The 26,946-nt window shown below is 44.7% G+C and overlaps 1 protein-coding gene across 1 annotated transcript in view; it reads left to right on the top strand.

The window, feature by feature from the left end:
* The first annotated feature begins 1,621 nt into the window (after positions 1-1,621).
* Positions 1,622-26,946, top strand: part of arhgap24 (Rho GTPase activating protein 24) — a 215,225-nt gene continuing 189,900 nt past the window's right edge. The window contains exon 1 of the mRNA XM_036936830.1: positions 1,622-2,278. The gene's annotated coding sequence lies outside the window, so the exon portion shown is untranslated. The remainder of the gene's footprint in view (positions 2,279-26,946) is intronic.

Here is a 26,946-nt window from a genome sequence, read left to right as displayed (position 1 = left end):
CTTAACCATTCATAACCCTATCCCAAACCTTAACCAGTCATAACCCTATCCCAAACCTTAACCATTCATAACCCTATCCCAAACCCTAACCATTCATAACCCTATCCCAAACCTTAACCATTCATAACCCTATCCCAAACCTTAACCATTCATAACCCTATCCCAAACCTTAACCATTCATAACCCTATCCCAAACCCTAACCATTCATAACCCTATCCCAAACCTTAACCATTCATAACCCTATCCCAAACCTTAACCATTCATAACCCTATCCCAAACCTTAACCATTCATAACCCTATCCCAAACCTTAACCATTCATAACCCTATCCCAAACCTTAACCATTCATAACCCTATCCCAAACCTTAACCATTCATAACCCTATCCCAAACCTTAACCATTCATAACCCTATCCCAAACCTTAACCATTCATAACCCTATCCCAAACCCTAACCATTCATAACCCTATCCCAAACCTTAACCATTCATAACCCTATCCCAAACCTTAACCATTCATAACCCTATCCCAAACCTTAACCATTCATAACCCTATCCCAAACCTTAACCATTCATAACCCTATCCCAAACCTTAACCATTCATAACCCTATCCCAAACCTTAACCATTCATAACCCTATCCCAAACCCTAACCATTCATAACCCTATCCCAAACCTTAACCATTCATAACCCTATCCCAAACCTTAACCATTCATAACCCTATCCCAAACCTTAACCATTCATAACCCTATCCCAAACCTTAACCATTCATAACCCTATCCCAAACCTTAACCATTCATAACCCTATCCCAAACCTTAACCATTCATAACCCTATCCCAAACCCTAACCATACCTTTAATCATCCTGACTGAATGTATAGACTTAACTGTCAAAATGTTGATGTTTGTCCATCCTGGACAAACGTTGAATACTGAAGTCAAATTGTGATAAATTGTTGGGAATACCACCCAGTGTTGTGGAATTAACAAACAACGCACGCGGGCACGCGCACGCACACGCACACGCACACGCGCACACACACACACACACACACACACACTCACAGGAAAGCACTGTGAGATGGACAGAGGCAATCAAAGCAGTAACAGACAAACACTTTCCTTTGAATGGTTGTGTGTACAGCTGGGCTTAAAGAGGTGTGAAGGAGAGAGAGCTCCAGCTGTTTCAACCAGTAGCTGGATATACAGTCATTTGTCTTGTAAAAAAACAGATTCTTATCTGGGGCAACTAAGGGGGGAAATAACAGCTTTATCCTAAAACGATATATTGTGTACTGTATGAGAACAGGAAGTAAAGTGATATAATGTAACAGAGACACAGACTGTTGGTAGTAGTTTCACCCCGTAAGTCAGAGGTGTTTAAAAGTGGGAGTCTCGCTGTGTTTGTGTGTTTGTGTGTGCGCGCGCGTGTGTGTGTGTGTGTGTGTGTTCGCGCACCAGGGGGGGAACAGCTGCCAGTTGCTTGTGTGGAATCTGAAACCAAACCCAAGACAAAGTCTGCCTGCCTGTGAGAAAGAGAGAGAAAGAGAGAGAGAGAGAGGGGGGGGGCGGCTCACTGTTCACAGCTTAGTCATACCACTCACCCTTCATCTGCAGACTTCCTCAAACACACTCACACAAACACTCGCTCCTCCTGTTCCTCCTCCTTCTTCTCCTCCTCCTTCTCTCTCTCCTTCTGCAGCTCTTCAAGCTGTAGCCTGGAGGGCAGGGTCACTCTGCTGGACTGCGTGCTGCTTTTCTCACAGACAGCTTAGCTCACTCGGAGACTAAGTTGAGTTGTGGACAGCGTGTTGACTCAGGCTGGGAAAGACTGTGTTGTGACTCTGATGTACTGCGTGGACTGCTCTCCCTGCCTCTGGAGCCCCCATGTGGCTTTAGGCTGCTGCTCTGCTGATCTCTGTTGTGGCTGCCGTTCGTCCGTGCTGTCTTGTCCCCACGGAAACCTACTCGGCAGGCAGATGGTCTGAGCAGTCAAGGGAAAAGTTTATAACAGCAGCTCGTTGGTAAAATACACGATCACAGAGAACCAGTTTCCTCTCTCTTTTTCCGGGTCTCCTCTGAGGCAGCTGACCATCTCTATGGAAGGGGCAACAGCAACAGGAGCGCTCTGGCTGAAGAGGTCGAGATTCTCCCCTTCTTTCTCGGATCTCTCTTTCTGAGTGACTGGACTAACTGTGGATTAGGATCTTTTTTGTTGTCGATTGGAAACTTCACACGTCACAACCTGGATATTACTTTAGAGGCTGATTTCTAGAGTGAAGTAAGTGTTTTGTGTTCTGCTATTGTGTCTCCTGGTGTGCTGTAGGTTCAGTATTGTGGATGGCTGTGCCCAGCTACACCTGTCTACTGTACAGTGGGCTATGTTTCTTATGTTTTGACAGTCTTTAGAGGTCATGTCCTTTTCACATTGATACGAGCTGAGTTCACACATCCATCCAGTCTTTGTCATACCGGCAGACCGACTGTAAGCAGAGTTTATCAATAGCACTGTTTGAGGAGCTGTGGGACTGACTGACTGTCACTCTCTGAGGAGCTGTGGGACTGACTGACTGTCGTCTGTCACTCTCTGAGGAGCTGTGGGACTGACTGACTGTCGTCTGTCACTCTCTGAGGAGCTGTGGGACTGACTGACTGTCTGTCACTCTCTGAGGAGCTGTGGGACTAACTGTCTGTCACTCTCTGAGGAGCTGTGGGACTGACTGACTGACTGTCACTCTCTGATGAGTTGTGGGACTGACTGACTGTCTGTCACTCTCTGAGGAGCTGTGGGACTGACTGACTGTCACTCTCTGAGGAGCTGTGGGACTGACTGACTGTCGTCTGTCACTCTCTGAGGAGCTGTGGGACTGACTGACTGTCGTCTGTCACTCTCTGAGGAGCTGTGGGACTGACTGACTGTCTGTCACTCTCTGAGGAGCTGTGGGACTAACTGTCTGTCACTCTCTGAGGAGCTGTGGGACTGACTGACTGACTGTCACTCTCTGATGAGTTGTGGGACTGACTGACTGTCGTCTGTCACTCTCTGAGGAGCTGTGGGACTGACTGACTGTCTGTCACTCTCTGATGAGTTGTGGGACTGATTGACTGACTGTCTGGCCCTCTCTGCAGCACTGCCTGCAGGTATAATGTAATGCATTATAACCTGTTATGAGGCATATCAGGCTTATAGTGTTTTTTTTTCTCTATGTTTGAAGATACTATGAATATGACTGCCTGAGGAGTAGCTGTGTAGTGTGGTAATATTTGATATATAAGTATGTTTTATATATATATATATATATAGCTCACCTGCGACCTGTAATAAGACTATGCAATGAATGGACAAAGTCTATTAACAAGTATATCTGAGGATGAACAGGAATACGCAACCAACACTCTTAAAGAGCTATGAGAATTGTCTATCAAATTCAGATATTACACGGTACAATGAATGAAATCACATACAAGACTGAAAGCTCACGTTACAAGGAATTAACCAGCATTACAAGGCATTATTCTAGGCATGATCACAGAGGGAGAGAGAGAAGACATAGCCTGAAAGGTCTGCCCTAAGAGTCCCTGGGGAGGAGAGATATAAGGAGAGAGTGTGAGATCTTGGGGAGGGGAGAGATAAAGAGAGAACGTGAGATTCTGGGGAGGGGAGAGATAAAGAGAGAGAGAGTGATATCCTGGGGAGGAGAGAGAGATAAAGAGAGAGAGTGAGATTCTGGGGAGGAGAGAGATAAAGAGAGAGAGTGAGATCCTGGGGAGGGGAGAGATAAAAAGAGAGGGAGTGAGATCCTGGGGATGGGAGAGATAAAGAGAATGAGATCCTGGGGAGGAGAGAGATAAAGAGAGAGAGTGAGATCCTGGGGAATAGAGAGATAAAGGGAGAGAGAGTGAGATTCTGGGGAGGAGATAGAGAGAGAGAGTGATATCCTGGGGAGGAGAGAGATAAAGAGAGAGAGTGAGATTCTGGGGAGGGGAGAGATAAAGAGAGAGAGTGAGATTCTGGGGAGGAGAGAGATAAAGAGAGAGAGAGAGTGAGATCCTGGGGAGGAGAGAGATAAAGAGAGAGAGTGAGATCCTAGGGAGGGTAGAGATAAAGAGAGAGCGTGAGATCCTGGGAAGGGGAGAGATAAAGAGAGAGAGTGTATCTCACCACAGCAGGTCAGGAAAAAATATATAGAAAGAGAATGAATCCAATAACCTTTTTTTTAGCATCTGACTGTTTGGATTCAAAATCTGAGTTGACCAATAGTATTACTGTAAAGTTAACCTCCAATCAGATATCAGACCTACAGGATGTAATGACAACAGAACCCTCTGCTACCCAGAGGTGTGACAGAATGGGGGTTGAAGAGATAATGCAGCATTCCTAAGACAATACGGAGAAATTCTTGCATAAAGTTGAGAGTTACTTCTGGAGTTACTTCGGAGGCTGGGCCGCCCTACAGCTGGACTGACTGTCTGGCATCAGAATCCCTATAGAGATTATACATGCTTTGTAACTTGTTATACGCACGTATATACCTTTATAATGCCTTGTTATAAGGCTCATAATATGTTTTGTCTGTCTATGTAGGAAGATGTTTTCAGTAAGACTGAAGGGGGAGTGCTGGACTATCTGTCTGTCACTCACTTGTCAGGGTACTGTGGAGATACTCTGATTCGTGCGTTTCATCGTCGTCCCCGTATCATCGGCCAATCGGCATGACGTACTTTATATTTTATGCACATGACATGTTGTATTTCCATTGCTCTGGATTTGTTTTTCTAATGTGACTCTTTGAGTCAGTCAGTTGGTGGTTCTGTCTGTCATATCCGCTATTGATACACTGTGCTAGCTATATATATACAGATTCTTTACCACATGCAGAAATGTTCTCAAAATAGTACCTCTCTGTGTCATCCATCTGATGAGACCGTTTCTAAGCTTCTTCTTCTTCTTCTTTGAGATGAGACATTTATTTACACCTTCAATGAGTAACTTGGACATCTGTAAAACACCTTTGTTTTCTTGAAATTAATTATCATTGAGAGAGAGAGAGAGAGAGAGAGAGAGAGAGAGAGAGAGAGAGAGAGAGAGAGAGAGAGAGAGAGAGAGAGAGAGAGAGAGAGAGAGAGAGAGAGAGAGAGAGAGAGAGAGAGAGAGAGAGAGAGAGAGAGAGAGAGAGAGAGAGAGAGAGAGAGAGAGAGAGAGAGAGAGAGAGAGAGAGAGAGAGAGAGAGAGAGAGAGAGAGAGAGAGAGAGAGAGAGAGAGAGAGAGAGAGAGAGAGAGAGAGAGAGAGAGAGAGAGAGAGAGAGAGAGAGAGAGAGAGAGAGAGAGAGTAAACATAATATGACATTTGAAATGTCTTTATTCTTTTGGAACTTCTGTGAGTGTAATGTTTGCTGTTCATTTTATTGTTAATTTCACCTTTGTTAAATTATTAATAACTTAATTAATTACTTCACTTGCTTTGACAATGTTAACATATGTTTCCCATGCCAATAAATCCCTTCAATTGAATTGAGAGAGAGAGAGAGAGAGAGAGAGGGAGAGGGGGATTGAAAGAAACATGATTTGTTTTCATCCATAATTGTATCATCACTTGAACACAAACAATGTCTGTTGTACCTCGTAATAAATTCCCGATACACTGCTACCCATCAGTTAGTGACTCATCTCAGCTTGAGTCATCAAGCAGATACATGTATTAAGACATGGTGTGGAGGGGGAGGGGGTACAGTCTATATATTAAGACATGGTGTGGAGGGGGGTACAGTCTATGTATTAAGACATGGTGTGGAGGGGGAGGGGGTACAGTCTATATATTAAGACATGGTGTGGAGGGGGATACAGTCTATATATTAAGACATGGTGTGGAGGGGGTACAGTCTATATATTAAGACATGGTGTGGAGGGGGAGGGGGTACAGTCTATATATTAAGACATGGTGTGGAGGGGGATACAGTCTATATATTAAGACATGGTGTGGAGGGGGAGGGGGTACAGTCTATATATTAAGACATGGTGTGGAGGGGGAGGGGGTACAGTCTATATATTAAGACATGGTGTGGAGGGGGAGGGGGTACAGTCTATATATTAAGACATGGTGTGGAGGAGGAGGGGGTACAGTCTATATATTAAGACATGGTGTGGAGGGGGGTACAGTCTATGTATTAAGACATGGTGTGGAGGGGGAGGGGGTACAGTCTATATATTAAGACATGGTGTGGAGGGGGATACAGTCTATATATTAAGACATGGTGTGGAGGGGGAGGGGGTACAGTCTATATATTAAGACATGGTGTGGAGGGGGCGGGGGGGATACAGTCTATGTATTAACACATGGTGTGGAGGGGGAGGGGGTACAGTCTATATATTAAGACATGGTGTGGAGGGGGGTACAGTCTATGTATTAAGACATGGTGTGGAGGGGGAGGGGGTACAGTCTATATATTAAGAAGTGGTGTGGAGGGGGATACAGTCTATATATTAAGACATGGTGTGGAGGGGGAGGGGGTACAGTCTATATATTAAGACATGGTGTGGAGGGGGAGGGGGTACAGTCTATATATTAAGACATGGTGTGGAGGGGGATACAGTCTATATATTAAGACATGGTGTGGAGGGGGAGGGGGTACAGTCTATATATTAAGACATGGTGTGGAGGGGGAGGGGGTACAGTCTATATATTAAGACATGGTGTGGAGGGGGAGGGGGTACAGTCTATATATTAAGACATGGTGTGGAGGAGGAGGGGGTACAGTCTATATATTAAGACATGGTGTGGAGGGGGATACAGTCTATGTATTAAGACATGGTGTGGAGGGGGAGGGGGTACAGTCTATATATTAAGACATGGTGTGGAGGGGGATACAGTCTATATATTAAGACATGGTGTGGAGGGGGAGGGGGTACAGTCTATATATTAAGACATGGTGTGGAGGGGGCGGGGGGGATACAGTCTATGTATTAACACATGGTGTGGAGGGGGAGGGGGTACAGCCTATATATTAAGACATGGTGTGGAGGGGGGTACAGTCTATGTATTAAGACATGGTGTGGAGGGGGAGGGGGTACAGTCTATATATTAAGACATGGTGTGGAGGGGGGTACAGTCTATGTATTAAGACATGGTGTGGAGGGGGAGGGGGTACAGTCTATATATTAAGACATGGTGTGGAGGGGGATACAGTCTATATATTAAGACATGGTGTGGAGGGGGTACAGTCTATATATTAAGACATGGTGTGGAGGGGGAGGGGGTACAGTCTATATATTAAGACATGGTGTGGAGGGGGATACAGTCTATATATTAAGACATGGTGTGGAGGGGGAGGGGGTACAGTCTATATATTAAGACATGGTGTGGAGGGGGAGGGGGTACAGTCTATATATTAAGACATGGTGTGGAGGGGGAGGGGGTACAGTCTATATATTAAGACATGGTGTGGAGGAGGAGGGGGTACAGTCTATATATTAAGACATGGTGTGGAGGGGGGTACAGTCTATGTATTAAGACATGGTGTGGAGGGGGAGGGGGTACAGTCTATATATTAAGACATGGTGTGGAGGGGGATACAGTCTATATATTAAGACATGGTGTGGAGGGGGAGGGGGTACAGTCTATATATTAAGACATGGTGTGGAGGGGGCGGGGGGGATACAGTCTATGTATTAACACATGGTGTGGAGGGGGAGGGGGTACAGTCTATATATTAAGACATGGTGTGGAGGGGGGTACAGTCTATGTATTAAGACATGGTGTGGAGGGGGAGGGGGTACAGTCTATATATTAAGAAGTGGTGTGGAGGGGGATACAGTCTATATATTAAGACATGGTGTGGAGGGGGTACAGTCTATATATTAAGACATGGTGTGGAGGGGGAGGGGGTACAGTCTATATATTAAGACATGGTGTGGAGGGGGATACAGTCTATATATTAAGACATGGTGTGGAGGGGGAGGGGGTACAGTCTATATATTAAGACATGGTGTGGAGGGGGAGGGGGTACAGTCTATATATTAAGACATGGTGTGGAGGGGGAGGGGGTACAGTCTATATATTAAGACATGGTGTGGAGGAGGAGGGGGTACAGTCTATATATTAAGACATGGTGTGGAGGGGGGTACAGTCTATGTATTAAGACATGGTGTGGAGGGGGAGGGGGTACAGTCTATATATTAAGACATGGTGTGGAGGGGGATACAGTCTATATATTAAGACATGGTGTGGAGGGGGAGGGGGTACAGTCTATATATTAAGACATGGTGTGGAGGGGGCGGGGGGGATACAGTCTATGTATTAACACATGGTGTGGAGGGGGAGGGGGTACAGCCTATATATTAAGACATGGTGTGGAGGGGGGTACAGTCTATGTATTAAGACATGGTGTGGAGGGGGAGGGGGTACAGTCTATATATTAAGACATGGTGTGGAGGGGGGTACAGTCTATGTATTAAGACATGGTGTGGAGGGGGAGGGGGTACAGTCTATATATTAAGACATGGTGTGGAGGGGGATACAGTCTATATATTAAGACATGGTGTGGAGGGGGTACAGTCTATATATTAAGACATGGTGTGGAGGGGGAGGGGGTACAGTCTATATATTAAGACATGGTGTGGAGGGGGATACAGTCTATATATTAAGACATGGTGTGGAGGGGGAGGGGGTACAGTCTATATATTAAGACATGGTGTGGAGGGGGAGGGGGTACAGTCTATATATTAAGACATGGTGTGGAGGGGGAGGGGGTACAGTCTATATATTAAGACATGGTGTGGAGGAGGAGGGGGTACAGTCTATATATTAAGACATGGTGTGGAGGGGGGTACAGTCTATGTATTAAGACATGGTGTGGAGGGGGAGGGGGTACAGTCTATATATTAAGACATGGTGTGGAGGGGGATACAGTCTATATATTAAGACATGGTGTGGAGGGGGAGGGGGTACAGTCTATATATTAAGACATGGTGTGGAGGGGGCGGGGGGGATACAGTCTATGTATTAACACATGGTGTGGAGGGGGAGGGGGTACAGTCTATATATTAAGACATGGTGTGGAGGGGGGTACAGTCTATGTATTAAGACATGGTGTGGAGGGGGAGGGGGTACAGTCTATATATTAAGAAGTGGTGTGGAGGGGGATACAGTCTATATATTAAGACATGGTGTGGAGGGGGTACAGTCTATATATTAAGACATGGTGTGGAGGGGGAGGGGGTACAGTCTATATATTAAGACATGGTGTGGGGGGGGATACAGTCTATATATTAAGACATGGTGTGGAGGGGGAGGGGGTACAGTCTATATATTAAGACATGGTGTGGAGGGGGAGGGGGTACAGTCTATATATTAAGACATGGTGTGGAGGGGGAGGGGGTACAGTCTATATATTAAGACATGGTGTGGAGGAGGAGGGGGTACAGTCTATATATTAAGACATGGTGTGGAGGGGGGTACAGTCTATGTATTAAGACATGGTGTGGAGGGGGAGGGGGTACAGTCTATATATTAAGACATGGTGTGGAGGGGGATACAGTCTATATATTAAGACATGGTGTGGAGGGGGAGGGGGTACAGTCTATGTATTAACACATGGTGTGGAGGGGGAGGGGGTACAGTCTATATATTAAGAAGTGGTGTGGAGGGGGATACAGTCTATATATTAAGACATGGTGTGGAGGGGGTACAGTCTATATATTAAGACATGGTGTGGAGGGGGAGGGGGTACAGTCTATATATTAAGACATGGTGTGGAGGGGGAGGGGGTACAGTCTATATATTAAGACATGGTGTGGAGGGGGAGGGTGTACAGTCTATATATTAAGACATGGTGTGGAGGGGGAGGGGGTACAGTCTATATATTAAGACATGGTGTGGAGGGGGCGGGAGGGGGTACAGTCTATGTATTAAGACATGGTGTGGAGGGGGAGGGGGTACAGTCTATATATTAAGAAGTGGTGTGGAGGGGGATACAGTCTATATATTAAGACATGGTGTGGAGGGGGTACAGTCTATATATTAAGACATGGTGTGGAGGGGGAGGGGGTACAGTCTATATATTAAGACATGGTGTGGAGGGGGATACAGTCTATATATTAAGACATGGTGTGGAGGGGGAGGGGGTACAGTCTATATATTAAGACATGGTGTGGAGGGGGAGGAGGTACAGTCTATATATTAAGACATGGTGTGGAGGGGGAGGGGTACAGTCTATATATTAAGACATGGTGTGGAGGAGGAGGGGGTACAGTCTATATATTAAGACATGGTGTGGAGGGGGGTACAGTCTATGTATTAAGACATGGTGTGGAGGGGGAGGGGGTACAGTCTATATATTAAGACATGGTGTGGAGGGGGATACAGTCTATATATTAAGACATGGTGTGGAGGGGGAGGGGGTACAGTCTATATATTAAGACATGGTGTGGAGGGGGCGGGGGGGATACAGTCTATGTATTAACACATGGTGTGGAGGGGGAGGGGGTACAGTCTATATATTAAGACATGGTGTGGAGGGGGGTACAGTCTATGTATTAAGACATGGTGTGGAGGGGGAGGGGGTACAGTCTATATATTAAGAAGTGGTGTGGAGGGGGATACAGTCTATATATTAAGACATGGTGTGGAGGGGGTACAGTCTATATATTAAGACATGGTGTGGAGGGGGAGGGGGTACAGTCTATATATTAAGACATGGTGTGGAGGGGGAGGGGGTACAGTCTATATATTAAGACATGGTGTGGAGGGGGAGGGGGTACAGTCTATATATTAAGACATGGTGTGGAGGGGGAGGGGGTACAGTCTATATATTAAGACATGGTGTGGAGGGGGCGGGAGGGGGTACAGTCTATATATTAAGACATGGTGTGGAGGGGGAGGGGGATATAGTCTATATATTAAGACATGGTGTGGAGGGGGAGGGGATACAGTCTATATATTAAGACATGGTGTGGATGGGGTATACAGTCTACATAGAACAACAGAAGTATCACATCATCTCTATAAAAGGATTCCATATCCTCTACAGGATCGGTGGGTCCCCAAAAGGATGTTTGAGCTAACGTTGGCTAATGCGATTAGCATGAGGTTGTAAGTAACAAGAACATTTCCCAGGACATAGGCATATCTGATATTGGCAAAAAGCTTAAATTCTTGTTAATCTAACTGCCCTGTCCAATTTACAGTATCTATTATAGTGAGAAAAATACCATGGTATTGTTTGAGGAGAATGCACAGTTTTGAACTTGAAAAGTTATTAATAAACCAATTTGGCACATTTGGGCAGTCTTGATACAAAATGTTGAACAGAAATGCAATGGTTCCTTGGATTAGTAAAAATCTATATTGAGCCTGGGCTGGAATAATACATTATGGCCTTTCTCTTACATTTCAAAGATGATGGTACAAAAAAAATACAAATAAACACATGCTTTTTTCTTTGTATAATCTTTTACCAGATCTAATGGGTTATATTCTCCTACATTAGTTTCACATTTCCACAAACTTCAAAGTGTTTCCTTTCAACTGGCATCAAGAATATGCATATCCTTGCTTCAGGTCCTGAGCTACTGGCAGTTAGATTTGAGTATGTCATTTTAGGTCAAAATTGAAAAAAGGGGCAGATCCTTTAAGAGCTTTTAAGCAGCTATCTAAATCAAGCACAGTGGTGACTCACAGTGGTGACTCACAGTGGTGACTCACAGTGGTGACTCACAGTGGTGACTCACAGCGGTGACTCACAGCGGTGACTCACAGTGGTGACTCACAGCGGTGACTCACAGTGTAGACTCACAGTGGTGACTCACAGTGGTGACTCACAGCGGTGACTCACAGTGTAGACTCACAGCGGTGACTCACAGCGGTGACTCACAGCGGTGACTCACAGTGGTGACTCACAGTGGTGACTCACAGCGGTGACTCACAGTGGTGACTCACAGCGGTGACTCACAGCGGTGACTCACAGCGGTGACTCACAGTGGTGACTCACAGCGGTTACTCACAGTGGTGACTCACAGTGGTGACTCACAGCGGTGACTCACAGTGGTGACTCACAGCGGTGACTCACAGCGGTGACTCACAGCGGTGACTCACAGCGGTGACTCACAGCGGTGACTCACAGTGGTGACTCACAGTGTAGACAAAACACATTTTAAATTATGTTTCAAAATGTTGCCGTTTGACATGTGAGGACTAGGGCAATGACGATACCAGTATCGCTATATTTTTCCACGGTAAAAATTAAAACACGAAGCAGACCAGTCTCTTGGGTCCTTTTAAAAACCAGCTGTGGGTAAAATATGATGTGCTACAACTTGGAAAAGAAAGAAATGTGACTCTGGATGACAACATAATGGATGTTTGTTTCCAACATTAGGGCTGTTTATCTAAATGAGTTATATCCGCTTCGTGTTTTGTTTCCTTTCCACGATACTAACGAGTATGGTGATACTCGTATCGTCCCAGCCCTAGTAACGAATACATTGGAATCTGCTAATTAACTTCCTCATAGGGCAGTAAAACAGGAAAAGCTTAATATGAAACAATGACACAATTGGTTGATTTGATTCATTGACAAGGGACAGGTTAAACAGTCTCAAAGCTTTTTAAACATGACTGAAACTTGGTACTGATACGTGAAGCCTCAAGCTATCCAGAGCCTCTGGGTGGTGACGTCACAGAGAGTAGCTTCCAAAGACAGCTACAGAGGCCACGTTCATCTCGCTGGGATGGACCGTAGCTGGCCTGTGTGTGCGTGTGTGACCCTCATCCTCAGTAGTGCCCTCTCCCTGACCCCTAACAAGGGTTTAATTCCCAAACGGCACCCTATTCCCTACACAGTGCAGTAGTTTTGACCATAGTCCAATGGACTCTGGTCAAAAGAAGTGCACTAGCATAGCTGAGCACACATTTCAGGAAGACAGGAAGACCTGCTCCTCCTCACCCCCCTCTGTGGTTTCAGCAGGGGCTCTCCAGAACACATATAACACACTCTGTCTGTCTGTCTGTCTGTCTGTCTGTCTGTCTGTCTGTCTGTCTGTCTGTCTGTCTGTCTGTCTGTCTGTCTGTCTGTCTGTCTGTCTGTCGTCGAACACAGCCTGTGGTAACGGCTGGTTATATTTGTCTTTAGCACTGGGCCTACTGTGAAGGGGGAAGTGTGTGTGCATGTGTGTGTCTGTGTACGCATGTGTGTGTGTGCGCATGTGTGTGTGTGCGCACGTACGTGTGTGTGTGTGTGTGTGCGTGGACAGATGGCACAGAGGATATTTACAGGCAGTCTGGCACGGATTATACTGTGTAGCATTGCACGCATCTGCTTACTCTACGGGATTCCTGCAATGCCATCTATATATACTGTACATCTATATATTACAGCACAGTTCACTTCAGTCTCAACTAAGCTGGCTGCAATATGAGCACTATCAGATGTCTACACCTCTGCATTCTAAACGGCACCCTATTCCCCGACGCAGTGCACTGCGTTTGACTAAAAAACCTATAGGCCCCGGTAAAAAAGTGTTGCCCTATAAAGGGGAATAGGGTGCCGTTTATGATGCCAAGGTTCTCATATCAACATGTGTTTTCATTGAAATGTTTCCTCTCGTCCGTCTCCTGTCGAGTGGATTCATCTGAGCACTACCTCAGTGGTAGTGGTTTACCAGATGGTCAAAAGTAGTGCACTGTGTAGAGAATAGGGTGCCGTTTGGGACGTAGACCCTGTTCAAAGGTCATGTCAGGTGTGATCCTCGGTGGTACTGTATAGCTGTAGTCAGTTATGATCCTCAGTGGTAGTGGTTTACCAGATGAGGCTGCTTGCTTCCCAAATCGAACCCTGTTCCCTTTATAGTGCACTACATTTGACTAGGACCCCAAAGTGGAAATCCATAGGGGCTCTGGTCAAAAGTAGTGCACTATGTAGGGAATAGGGTGCCGTTTGGGACGTAGACCCTGTTCAAAGTTTATGTCAGGTGTGATCCTCAGTGGTACCGTATAGCTGTAGTCAGTCATGATCCTCAGTGGTACCATATAGTTCTAGTCAGTTATGATCCTCAGTGGTACCGTATAGTTGTAGTCAGTCATGATCCTCAGTGGTACCGTATAGCTGTAGTCAGTTATGATCCTCAGTGGTACCATATAGTTGTAGTCAGTCATGATCCTCAGTGGTACTGTATAGCTGTAGTCAGTTATGATCCTCAGTGGTACTGTATATCTGTAGTCAGTTAAGATCCTCAGTGGTACCATATAGTTGTAGTCAGTTATGATCCTCAGTGGTACTGTATATCTGTAGTCAGTTATGATCCTCAGTGGTACCATATAGCAGTAGTCAGTTATGATCCTCAGTGGTACCGTATAGCTGTAGTCAGTTATGATCCTCAGTGGTACCGTATAGTTGTAGTCAGTTATGATCCTCAGTGGTACCGTATAGTTGTAGTCAGTTATGATCCTCAGTGGTACCGTATAGTTGTAGTCAGTTATGATCCTCAGTGGTACTGTATAGCTGTAGTCAGTTATGATCCTCAGTGGTACTGTATAGCTGTAGTCAGTTATGATCCTCAGTGGTACCGTATAGTTGTAGTCAGTTATGATCCTCAGTGGTACTGTATATCTGTAGTCAGTTATGATCCTCAGTGGTACCGTATAGTTGTAGTCAGTTATGATCCTCAGTGGTACCATATAGCTGTAGTCAGTTATGATCCTCAGTGGTACCGTATAGTTGTAGTCAGTTATGATCCTCAGTGGTACTGTATATCTGTAGTCAGTTATGATCCTCAGTGGTACCATATAGTTGTAGTCAGTTATGATCCTCAGTGGTACCGTATATCTGTAGTCAGTTATGATCCTCAGTGGTACCATATAGCTGTAGTCAGTTATGATCTTCAGTGGTACCGTATATCTGTAGTCAGTTATGATCCTCAGTGGTACCATATAGTTGTAGTCAGTGCACTTTCAACATAATGGAATATATGGAATTCACTGAGCTTTAGTTATGGTAATTAGTTATCACTCACTGAATAGATCCATAATTTCATTGATTTGAGAAATCAAGATAGTGAATATGACACTCAGGTTCTTAGCTGATCTATCATGAACTGTCTGAGGCATTATTGATCCATGAGGCTTCGATGGAGACTTCTGTAAGAAGGGAAAGGAATGGAAAGTTATTTCAGTTAGAGCAAAAATCTATCTAATTTTGTCTCACATAATTGAAGGCTTCGTGCAAACTTGTAAAACAGTTGTTAACTTTGTTATTTTTAGTTAAAGAAGTGAATTAACATAAAAAAAATGGCCATCTTGTAGGCATGAAATTAGCGATATGTAATGTGTGGGTACCGTTACTTTGATATTCATTAGGTTTGGAGCAAGAGGATGATTGAATAGGATCAAGGTCTTGTTGCAAAGTTAACCTTTGGAATTTCCATTTGGAGTTGGAACCAAATTATAGTTAAAATTCTAAAGTTAACGTTCCATGGACATAAAAACAGTACCTGATTAGAATGCAGATCCATTCTCGTGTTCCAGAAGAGGATGTTGTCAATAGAAGGGTAATTTAAGTGCATCCCAAATTGTACCCTATTCCCTATACTGTATAATGCACTACTTTGATCAGAGCCCTATGGGTCCTGGTCAAAAGTAGTGCACTATATAGGGAATAGGGTGCCATTTGGAATGCACCTCAGTCTTTGTTCAGGTGCATTAGCATTGCTCTTGCATGCTTCTGCTGTCAATGTGATTATCATCAGACCTACTCAGGCATTAGCCAGTGATGCTCTCTAGCGTCTCTAACCAGCCGTTTTAGTGCCTAGTATTTGTCATGGTCATTTGGGCCCTGCATCACCCGAGAGAGGCTGGTGGACGTGCATTAGCACTCTGAGTCTAGCGCTGGCCTGGAGCCTTAGAGATGGATGGTGGGAGAACTTTCCAAGAGAGCTTGTTCATGGAAAGGAATAGTCAATTTTATAGGCTTCTACCAAAAGCGATTCATGACAAAGATAGACTGATGAAGACTTCTCATGACTTAAGAAGTTGTGTTGTTGGGTGTTGTAATAAAGCACTAAAGAACAACGATATTTTGTGCTCAGTCACCTATTTCCTTATCTGTATTGTTTTGTCCAATACTAGTATTCTCACGTTTAGGATGTGCATATCACCCCTCCTGTTCTTCAAAGATGGGAGGTACGCCATCTTCCCATCTCTTTGACTGGAGTACAGTCTGCCTGATGGGTGTAGCAGCTGTGAGGCTGGCTGGCTGGCTGACTGGCTGGCTGGCTGACTGGTTGGCTGGCTGACTGACTGACTGGCTGGCTGGCTGGCTGGCTGGTTGGCTGGCTGACTGGTTGGCTGACTGGTTGGCTGGCTGGCTGACTGGTTGACTGGTTGGCTGACTGGCTGGCTGACTGGTTGGCTGGCTGACTGGCTGACTGGCTGGCTGACTGGCTGATTGGCTGACTGGCTGACTGACTGGTTGGCTGGCTGACTGGCTGGCTGACTGGCTGACTGTTTGACTGGCTGGCTGGCTGGCTGGCTGGCTGACTGGCTGGTTGGCTGTCTGACTGGCTGACTGGTTGGCTGGCTGGCTGGCCCAGAGACAGACAGATGGTCATGGTAGTGGCTGTCTGCTTAGTAAAAAACAAATCCCTGCGATACACCAGGGAATCAGTACAGGTTTTCAGTGCAGTTTCAGACCGTAGATTAAGGAGATCATTTTCACTTTGTTTTGATCTTAGATAGAGCTCAGAAACTGTCAATGAGACTCGATACATCTTTGTTTTAAATAGCATGCTTTTGGAAAACAACCTGACTGGGTCTTGTTTCAAATGCTATCACTGCTGGAGTAGAAAAATAGTTTTTCCTCGCCATCTGAAAAAAAAGCATTTGTTTTGTGTAATTATTGTATTTTTCCACTGCTGCTTCTGACTAGCTTCCCAAACGGCTAGCTGGTTTAGTAAGACCAGCCCACCTCCTCTCCTCTTCCCTGCAAATGACAGAGTCAAGTCCGTCAGCCCCAACAGAGAAATGTCAAACATTGAGCCTGCCTGGCTTTTTGTGTGTTTTGAGGTCCATCACATTCCAATAGGGAGAGCAAACACTGTGTGTAAGCAATGAAACCAATAGTATCCTGTCCTGTCCTGTAGCTGGCTAGCTACTCTGTGCCAATATTATCTTCCCACTCTTCTCAGCCGCCGGAGAGGGTTGTGTGAGAGGGTGCTCAAATTCAAGGAATGAGACAGAGGTCATAGACAGAAACAGTGGCTCTCAGGTCCCAGTGTGAAGTCAAATATGTGTATTTCATGACAAGGTGTCATCTCATTGTAAAATCAGTCTGCTGTAGCACAAGGTTCATAAGGTCATAGGGTCATAGGGTCATAAGGTGGCCATTTTGTCACTCAGCACTCTGTTCGGTGCAACGACAGAGTAACACAGACGACAAGACAGTCACAGGAAAGTCTGTCTGGAAGTCTCCTTCATGTTATTATTCCTAATGTTTATTCGGGGACATATTCTGACTTAGATAACTACCGCCCAATTTCCAAGTTATCTTTCGTTTCCAAAGTTTTAGTATCCCTGATCATCTCTCAGCTAAGAACTTTTAAACGTGTCATTCTATTCTTAATGTGCACCAGTCTGGTTTTAGACCTGGGCATTCAGAAGATGATGTGGTACCGGGACAGGACAGAACATCTCTTCAACACTGATGGACAGTGTCAGGCCAGAACATCTCTTCAACACTGATGGACAGTGTCAGGCCACAACATCTCTTCAACACTGATGGACAGTGTCAGGCCAGAACATCTCTTCAACACTGATGGACAGTGTCAGGCCAGAACATCTCTTCAACACTGATGGACAGTGTCAGGCCACAACATCTCTTCAACACTGATGGACAGTGTCAGGCCAGAACATCTCTTCAACACTGATGGACAGTGTCAGGCCAGAACATCTCTTCAACACTGATGGACAGTGTCAGGCCAGAACATCTCTTCAACACTGATGGACAGTGTCAGGCCACAACATCTCTTCAACACTGATGGACAGTGTCAGGCCACAACATCTCTTCAACACTGATGGACAGTGTCAGGCCACAACATCTCTTCAACACTGATGGACAGTGTCAGGCCACAACATCTCTTCAACACTGATGGACAGTGTCAGGCCACAACATCTCTTCAACACTGATGGACAGTGTCAGGCCACAACATCTCTTCAACACTGATGGACAGTGTCAGGCCAGAACATCTCTTCAACACTGATGGACAGTGTCAGGCCAGAACATCTCTTCAACACTGATGGACAGTGTCAGGCCAGAACATCTCTTCAACACTGATGGACAGTGTCAGGCCACAACATCTCTTCAACACTGATGGACAGTGTCAGGCCAGAACATCTCTTCAACACTGATGGACAGTGTCAGGCCACAACATCTCTTCAACACTGATGGACAGTGTCAGGCCACAACATCTCTTCAACACTGATGGACAGTGTCAGGCCACAACATCTCTTCAACACTGATGGACAGTGTCAGGCCAGAACATCTCTTCAACACTGATGGACAGTGTCAGGCCACAACATCTCTTCAACACTGATGGACAGTGTCAGGCCAGAACATCTCTTCAACACTGATGGACAGTGTCAGGCCAGAACATCTCTTCAACACTGATGGACAGTGTCAGGCCACAACATCTCTTCAACACTGATGGACAGTGTCAGGCCACAACATCTCTTCAACACTGATGGACAGTGTCAGGCCACAACATCTCTTCAACACTGATGGACAGTGTCAGGCCACAACATCTCTTCAACACTGATGGACAGTGTCAGACACAAAGAGAATGGTAATGTCCCACTTTGAGCCAACAGATGGACAGACGGGTTAACGGACAGATGGATAGACGGACAGATGGATAGACGGACAGACGGGTAGATGGAGAGTATCACCAGTTTGGTCTCACAGTGTTGATTATAGGGGAGATGAGCACTGGATTTTGATTCACAAGGACACAGAACGCTGTCCAAGACACAGAATAGTGTGGTATCACACTGACAAGACACGGTTATATGCTTTTAGAAGGCAGACTTACCCTACAGTGCATCTATCTGATAACGGAAATGAGACTGAACTGAATTGGATCTTACAGTAATCGAAGTCATTTCTCTACTAGATTACCATTGAGTTTGTCTCTTTTCAACAAGCGAGAGCTCTAAAGAACGTGTCACTCACATTCTGTTTCGCAAAACATATGGTTGATGCCAGAAGAGAATGGCTCAGTGGTCAGATCACTGTCTGTCTCTCTAAACGTCAGGCTCTTCTCAGCGCTCACAGACAATACTATAGAAATAGATTCCCAAAACACAAATTCCTTGGCTGCTGCGTTGCCGTTTGCTGTGTAAATAGTACCTTTGAATTAGGATAATGGTTGACAGTAGGGAAGAATATATTTGGATTAAGTTTATACATTTCATGAATGATTTGAAATTCATAATATTCTAAATGAGCCCCTATAAAGTGTAGTATTATTTTAATTTATTTGTTGTTGATTTCCTGCTCTTTCTCTCTGTTTATGATGAAAAACGTTGTAAATAATACATAGTGGACCCAATGCTGCGCTGCAGACTGCAGTGGATCTTTTATTCATGATCAATAGAGGCTTTTAACAGGCTGGACGTGTGTGCGCGTGCGTGTGTGAGTGTGTGTGTGTGTGTGTGTGTGTGTGTGTGTGTGTGTGTGTGTGTGTGTGTGTGTGTGTGTGTGTGTGTGTGTGTGTGCGTGCAAACCTCCGTTAGAACAGAGCACAGGGGACACAGGCCTGACAGAAAGGGGCATGCGTGTCGCATTAGTCCACACCAGGGCAAAACACACAACCTGTTTGTCTCTCCAGTAGAGCCAGTTAAAGTTCATTTTTATTTACATAATATTACATTTCAAACTACTCCCACACTGCTAATCATTTTCATTTTCTTCTGACATCGGAAACCATGGGATTTCTATATGATTATTGGTTAATTCGCAGGTCACCACTGAACAAGGAACATGGTTAATAATTAAAGACTTCTCAAATTGTGCCTCTAGTCACACTTCAAAGATAAATCCCTGGAGGTTTAGTTAGAGAACTGTCTATCTACAGTATCTATGGAGATGTAGAGTTAGAATGCAACACTATGAAGGCTAGCTGTAGCCAGCAGCAGCTAGATAGAACAACTGCCACGCAACAGATAGGACTGATAAATCACTGTGCTGGAGGCCTGGCACGAGACTGGCAGCACGGTCGCACACACACACACACACTCTGGAGGTCTGGCACGGTGACAGGACTGTGTCACGAGACTGGCAGCACACACACCAGGGTGTTCCGTCAACAGAAGGAAGGGTGTGTCACCCCTGAGGGCTGGTGTGTGTGTGTGTGTGTGTGTGTGTGTGTGTGTGTGTGTGTGTGTGTGTGTGTGTGTGTGTGTGTGTGCTCTGAGATAACAGAGTGGTTTCACTCCAAGTTTATCTTAGGGCCCTCAACTTATAGGTACTTATAGAAAAAGTATTCCACTCACCTAATGCCCTTTGATGACCTGCTTGGCTTAAAGTAGTTAAATCCAGAACCCTTTAGTTGCTACATACATTCTTGTAAATGAATTATATGTTCTCATTGATTGTTGAAGAATGTAACTTGTAAATGCCTCGTGAGCTCAGTTCAACTGTCACACTCCATCTGAACCCAGAATATAAACTTGTTTTTCTCCAATGTTTGTAAATAATGTAAATGTGAACAAACACTATATAGACTCATAACATGGTTAAAACTATCATCTTGTTATCATGGATGGTCAGTCCCTGCATCTATAGCTCTGTCTATTAATCTGAGAGTGGTTACGTTTTTCCAGGCGCATCAGTCAGCTTTATACCAAAACAGGCAAGGTGACTTGCCTAGTTAAATAAAGGTTAAATACAAATATATTTCTTATAGTTTTGATTAAGGATTCCAGTTTGAATAAATATCGGTCCTATAAACAAGTGAAGTGCACCACTGTGGTAATAAAGCTGTGCAAACACACATAATGATGATAAAGAGAGAAGTAATCTCAACTGAAACCTTAATGGGGACAGACAGACAGACGGACAGACGGACAGACGGACAGACGGACAGACGGACAGACGGACAGACGGACAGACGGACAGACGGACAGACAGACAGACAGACAGACAGACAGACAGACAGACAGACAGACAGACAGACAGACAGACAGACAGGATATTTGGCGGACCTGGTTCTGTTCCGTGTACTAATAGGGGGTTAGTGATTGCCTGGTGTCGTGTCTTTGGCTATGCCGGATTAAGTGATATAACATGCTATTCTATAAAATAATTTCTCCGTCATTAATATTACCTGATTGAGCTAATCATGTAAATGTAATTAACTAGAGAGTCGGGGCACCACAAAATAATATTTATAGAGCTGTTATCTTCCGAATAAACTCTTAAAGACCTAGTAATATTTTAAATCAATAGCAGTCAATATTAATCGGCATCTTAATTCAGTCTCACCTGAAAGTTGTAAATTCTTGATTATCTTCACGAACCCTGGCTAACAAGTTGAATCAGCAATGCAAAATTGGGTTTCATTACTTATTTACTAAATACCTAACTAATCACACAGAATTACATATACACAGAATGAATCATACCTTGATTACAATTTACGTCATAAAGGAAAACGTCCCTAGCGGGCGGAACAGATATGACAGCTGGTTACACAAAAGAAAAGGGCTGGGATTGAGTGAAAGAGCAGGAAGACTGAGGACCAAAGGAAAAAGCTGTGCTATCGTAAATACAGTATTTTATGCATTCTAAATTACCGCACATTTGGAAAAGGAAAATGCAATAAATATTTACTCTGAGCTGTGCTTCGGTAGGTTGGTGGAAGATGGAAGGCCGTGTTGCCAAACCGAGTCCTTTGTCCTTTGAAGAATGTCTCTGGTGGTCAATTGGATACGTTGTAGTAACGTCATTGTGTGATAGACGAGATACTCTGTCTGTTCCTTCCTAACCCTCGTTTGCAGCTGCTGTTGCTAACTCAATGGCTAGGAGGTATCACTTCTGTAGTGAATAAGAGTTCAAAGTTCATACCATTCGCAACCAAAGCTCACGCTGATGTTGGCTTCGTTCTGTAGTTATTATCTGAACCATTCTGACATCGGACCGTCGTCCTCACATCCTCGGAACAGGAGGTTACATTTTCGTCAAGGGCTTATATAGTGGAGGGAGAAAAGGGGTGTGTTTCATAGTTTACAACCCATGTCTCTTCACGTGGGCGGCCCACTGAGTCGGGCCTAATTCACTCATGAAAACCCAATTCTCACATTTAAGAAGCTAAAATCACATTTCATCCTATCACGAATAATTTCATATTCAAACATTTAAATTGAACAACAATTCCATGTGACTCTGATAACTCTGATGTGTAGACTTTCCACTGTAGAGTATATGTCATCTTATCATTGATGAGAATGTCTCAGATGACAACCGAACTGACATCATATTCATTAAGTACCACTGCATATGTTCAATTGGTCGGATTACCAGAATATAGTTCATTTCTCCCCACCTTCTGATGTTCCCAGAATCTCTATGTTAACCAAGGGGTTTTCAAATGTAACATCAGTAGGGTAGAGAGAGGAAAGAGGTTGGGAGAGGTATTTATGACTGTCATAAACCTAGCCCCAGGCCAACGTCATGTTACTGGTCATTGCCATGCCAGATAGCACAAACGGATTTGGGAACCAGGCTAGGAGTAATGTGGCTGTTTATTAATGGGGAAGTAGTGTGTTGGTAGTGTGGCTGTGACAGGGGATCTTTGTCACCACAGACAGCCCGGCTGCTGCTCTTCTACACATGATTGAACAACATCTGGATGTCATCTGGGCCCAAAGGGAACAAAAACACACTAGGCTCTCTGCTGATGACAACGTGGCAGAGCAAGAAGGAGCTGACAGCAGCATCTTTAACAGAGTCATAGTCTCCAGGTCATCAAAACAATGATGTTGGCTAGTCAGTGTCTTGCACTTTGAGCCAACCCACACATTTTTGTGGTTTCATTAAAATCAGCTTGATAGTTTCAAGTTTTAATGCCAGAGTGGCCTACCATCAAAAACAATGGAGAAAATGCATCCCATAACATTTTAACATGGAAATAGCTGTTCTATCATTCGGCCTACAATGTGTGGTGTTCAATGTAGGCCTACTGTTCATTCAATGAGGCTTTTGAAAAAAGGGCTTGACATGAACCTGTTAATCCACTTGTCCTTCAGACAAGCAGGTGACCAAATGTTTTGAATTGTGTTGTTTGATGCAAGAAACCACTTAACAAAATAAAATGCATTATTATTCCAATAACATTATTACAGAGAATCAGAGAAATTATGCTACTGCACCAGTACCGCTTGTCGTGCGGAAGCAGAGAGAATAGTCTATGGCTTGTGTGGTTGGAGGAGGTCACTGACAAAAGAGAGGAGGTCACTGACCTCCTCCCCTATTGGCTGACTCATCTTCACCGGCGAACAGGCCTTCCACCATTGTGTCGTCAGCAGGACTTCCAGGATCCAGTTGCAGAGGGAGGTGTTCAGACCCAGAGTCCTAAGCTTGGAGTGGACAATGGTGTTGAACGCAGAGCTGTAGTCAATGAACAACATTTTCACATAGGTATTCCTCTTATCTAGGTTGGTGAGGGCAGTGTCGAGAGCAATTGAGAATGCGTCATCTATGGGTCAGTTGGGGCGGTATGCAAATTGGAGTGGGTCTAGGGTGTCTGGGATGGTGGAGTGAATGTGTTGCCATAACCAGCCTCTCAAAGCCCTTCATGATTACAGATGTGAGTGCTACAGGACGGTAGTCATTGTGGCATGAAGCCTTAGAGTTCTTGGGAACAAGAATGATGGTGGTCATCTTAACACGTGTGGGGATTACAGATTGGGACAAGGAGAGGTTGGAAATGACTGTGAATATGCCTGCCAGCTGTTCTCTGTTTGCTATGAGAACGCTCCCTGGAATACCATCCTCCTCGCGGGTGTTGACCTGATTAAACCACCTCTCCAATCGTTTTGGCTCTATATCAAAGAACAAACAGCAAAAACCTATAGATCTAATACAAATCTTAGAATCAACTATTAAAGACTACCAGAATCCACTGGATTCTCCAATTACCTTGAATGAACTACAGGACAAAATAAAAACCCTCCAACCCCAAAAAAGGCCTGTGGTGTTGATGGTATCCTCAATGAAGTGATAAAATATACAGACCTCAAATTCCAATTGGCTATACTTAAACTCTTTAACATCATCCTTATCTCTGGCATCTTCCCCAATATTTGGAACCAAGGACTGATCACCCCAATCCACGAAAGTGGAGACAAATTTGACCCCAATAACAATATGCGTCAACCTTGGGATAATCCTCTGCATTATCATTAACAGCAGACTCGTACATTTCCTCAGGGAAAACAATGTACTGAGCAAATCTCAAATTGGCTTTTAACCAAATTATCGTACGACAGACCACGTATTCACCCTGTACACCCTAATTGACAAACAAATAAACCAAAACAAAGGCAAAGTCTTCTCATGCTTTGTTGATGCTTTGTTGATTTCAAAAAAGCCTTCGACTCATTTTGGCATGAGGGTCTGCTATACAAATTGATGGAAAGTCGTGTTGGGGGAAAAACATATGACATTATAAAATCCATGTACACATGCAACAAGTGTGCGGTTAAAATTGGCAAAAATACACACATTTCTTTCCACAGGGCCGTGGGGTGAGACAGGGATGCAGCTTAAGCCCCACCCTCTTCAACAAATATATCAATGAATTGGCAAGGGCACTAGAACAGTCTGCAGCACCTGGCCTAGAATCTGAAGACAAATGTCTACTGTTAGCTCTCTAACTAGACCTCCTTCCTCCCACATGGACATTACCTCCCTTCATTCACAACCCAGACAAACAGACATTGTGTCTCTGTGTGTCACACCACATCAATGATTTGTTTATCAGGAAAAAATCTAAATACTGTACAGGCTACAGGCTACAGGCTACAGGCTACAGGCTACAGGCATACAGGCTACAGGCTACAGGCTAAAGGCTACAGGCTACAGGCTTACAGGCTTACAGGCTTACAGGCTTCAGGCTACAGACTACAGGCTTACAGGCTTACAGGCTTACAGGCTACAAACTACAGGCTACAGGCTGCAGGCTACAGACTACAGGTTGCAGGCTACAGGCTGCAGGCTTACAGACTACAGGCTACAGGCTACAGGCTACAGGCTGCAGGCTGCAGGCTTCAGGCTTCAGGCTACAGGCTACAGGCTACAGGCTACAGGCTACAGGCTACAGGCTACAGGCTACAGAATACAGGCTGGGACACTGCATGGAAAGTGAATAGAACAAAACAATAACATGGTAATGTGGTTAGATTTATCAGATCTGACCCTGGATGTCCTTCCTGCTTTTCAGGGATGTGGTCACACCATTGATATTTACATGTTAGTCTGTAGTTTGCAGCAATACCTGATATGTGTATATACAGTATAGTATACATACAGTGGGGAGAACAAGTATTTGATACACTGCCGATTTTGCAGGTTTTCCTACTTACAAAGCATGTAGAGATATTTTTATCATAGGTACACTTCAACTGTGAGAGACGGAATCTAAAACAAAAATCCAGAAAATCACATGTATGATTTTTAAGTAATTAATTTGCATTTTATTGCATGACATAAGTATTTGATACATCAGAAAAGCAGAACTGAATATTTGGTACAGAAACCTTTGTTTGCAATTACAGAGATCATATGTTTCCTGTAGTTCTTGACCAGGTTTGCACACACTGCAGCAGGGATTTTGGCCCTCTCCTCTATACAGACCTTCTCCAAATCCTTCAGGTTTCGGGGCTGTCGCTGGGCAATACAGACTTTCAGCTCCCTCCAAAGATTTTCTATTGGGTTCAGGTCTGGAAACTGGCTAGGCCACTCCAGGACCTTGAGATGCTTCTTACGGAGCCACTCCTTAGTTGCCCTGGCTGTGTGTTTCGGGTTGTTGTCATTCTGGAAGACCCAGCCACGACCCATCTTCAATACTCTTACTGAGGGAAGGAGGTTGTTGGCCAAGATCTCGCGATACATGGCCCCATCCATCCTCCCCTCAATATGGTGCAGTTGTCCTGTCACCTTTGCAGAAAAGCATCCACAAAGAATGATGTTTCCACCTCCATGCTTCACGGTTGGGATGGTGTTCTTGGGGTTGTACTCATCCTTTTTCTTCCTCCAAACACGGCGAGTGGAGTTTAGACCAAAAAGCTATATTTTTGTCTCATCAGACCACATGACCTTCTCCCATTCCTCCTCTGGATCATCCAGATGGTCATTGGCAAACTTCAGACGGGCCTGGACATGCACTGGCTTGAGCAGGGGGACCTTGCGTGCGCTGCGAGACCTTGCGTGCGCTGCAGGATTTTAATCCATGACGGCGTAGTGTGTTACTAATGGTTTTCTTTGAGACTGTGGTCCCAGCTCTCTTCAGGTCATTGACCAGGTCCTGCCGTGTAGTTCTGGGCTGATCCCTCACCTTCCTCATGATCATTGATGCCCCACGAGGTGAGATCTTGCATGGAGCCCCAGACCGAGGGTGATTGACTGTCATCTTGAACTTCTTTAATTTTCTAATAATTGCGCCAACAGTTGTTTCCTTCTCACCAAGCTGCTTGCCTATTGTCCTGTAGCCCATCCCAGCCTTGTGCAGGTCTACAATTTGACCCCTGATGTCCTTACACAGCTCTCTGGTCTTTGCCATTGTGGAGAGGTTGGAGTCTGTTTGATTGAGTGTGTGGACAGGTGTCTTTTGTACAGGTAACGAGTTCAAACAGGTACAGTTAATACAGGTAATGAGTGGAGAACAGGAGGGCTTCTTAAAGCAAAACT

Source organism: Oncorhynchus mykiss, chromosome 12 (genome assembly GCF_013265735.2).
Source record: "Oncorhynchus mykiss isolate Arlee chromosome 12, USDA_OmykA_1.1, whole genome shotgun sequence".
NCBI lineage: Eukaryota > Metazoa > Chordata > Actinopteri > Salmoniformes > Salmonidae > Oncorhynchus > Oncorhynchus mykiss.
Note: the sequence above shows the minus strand (reverse complement) of the source record. Positions and strands in the feature narration are given on the sequence as shown.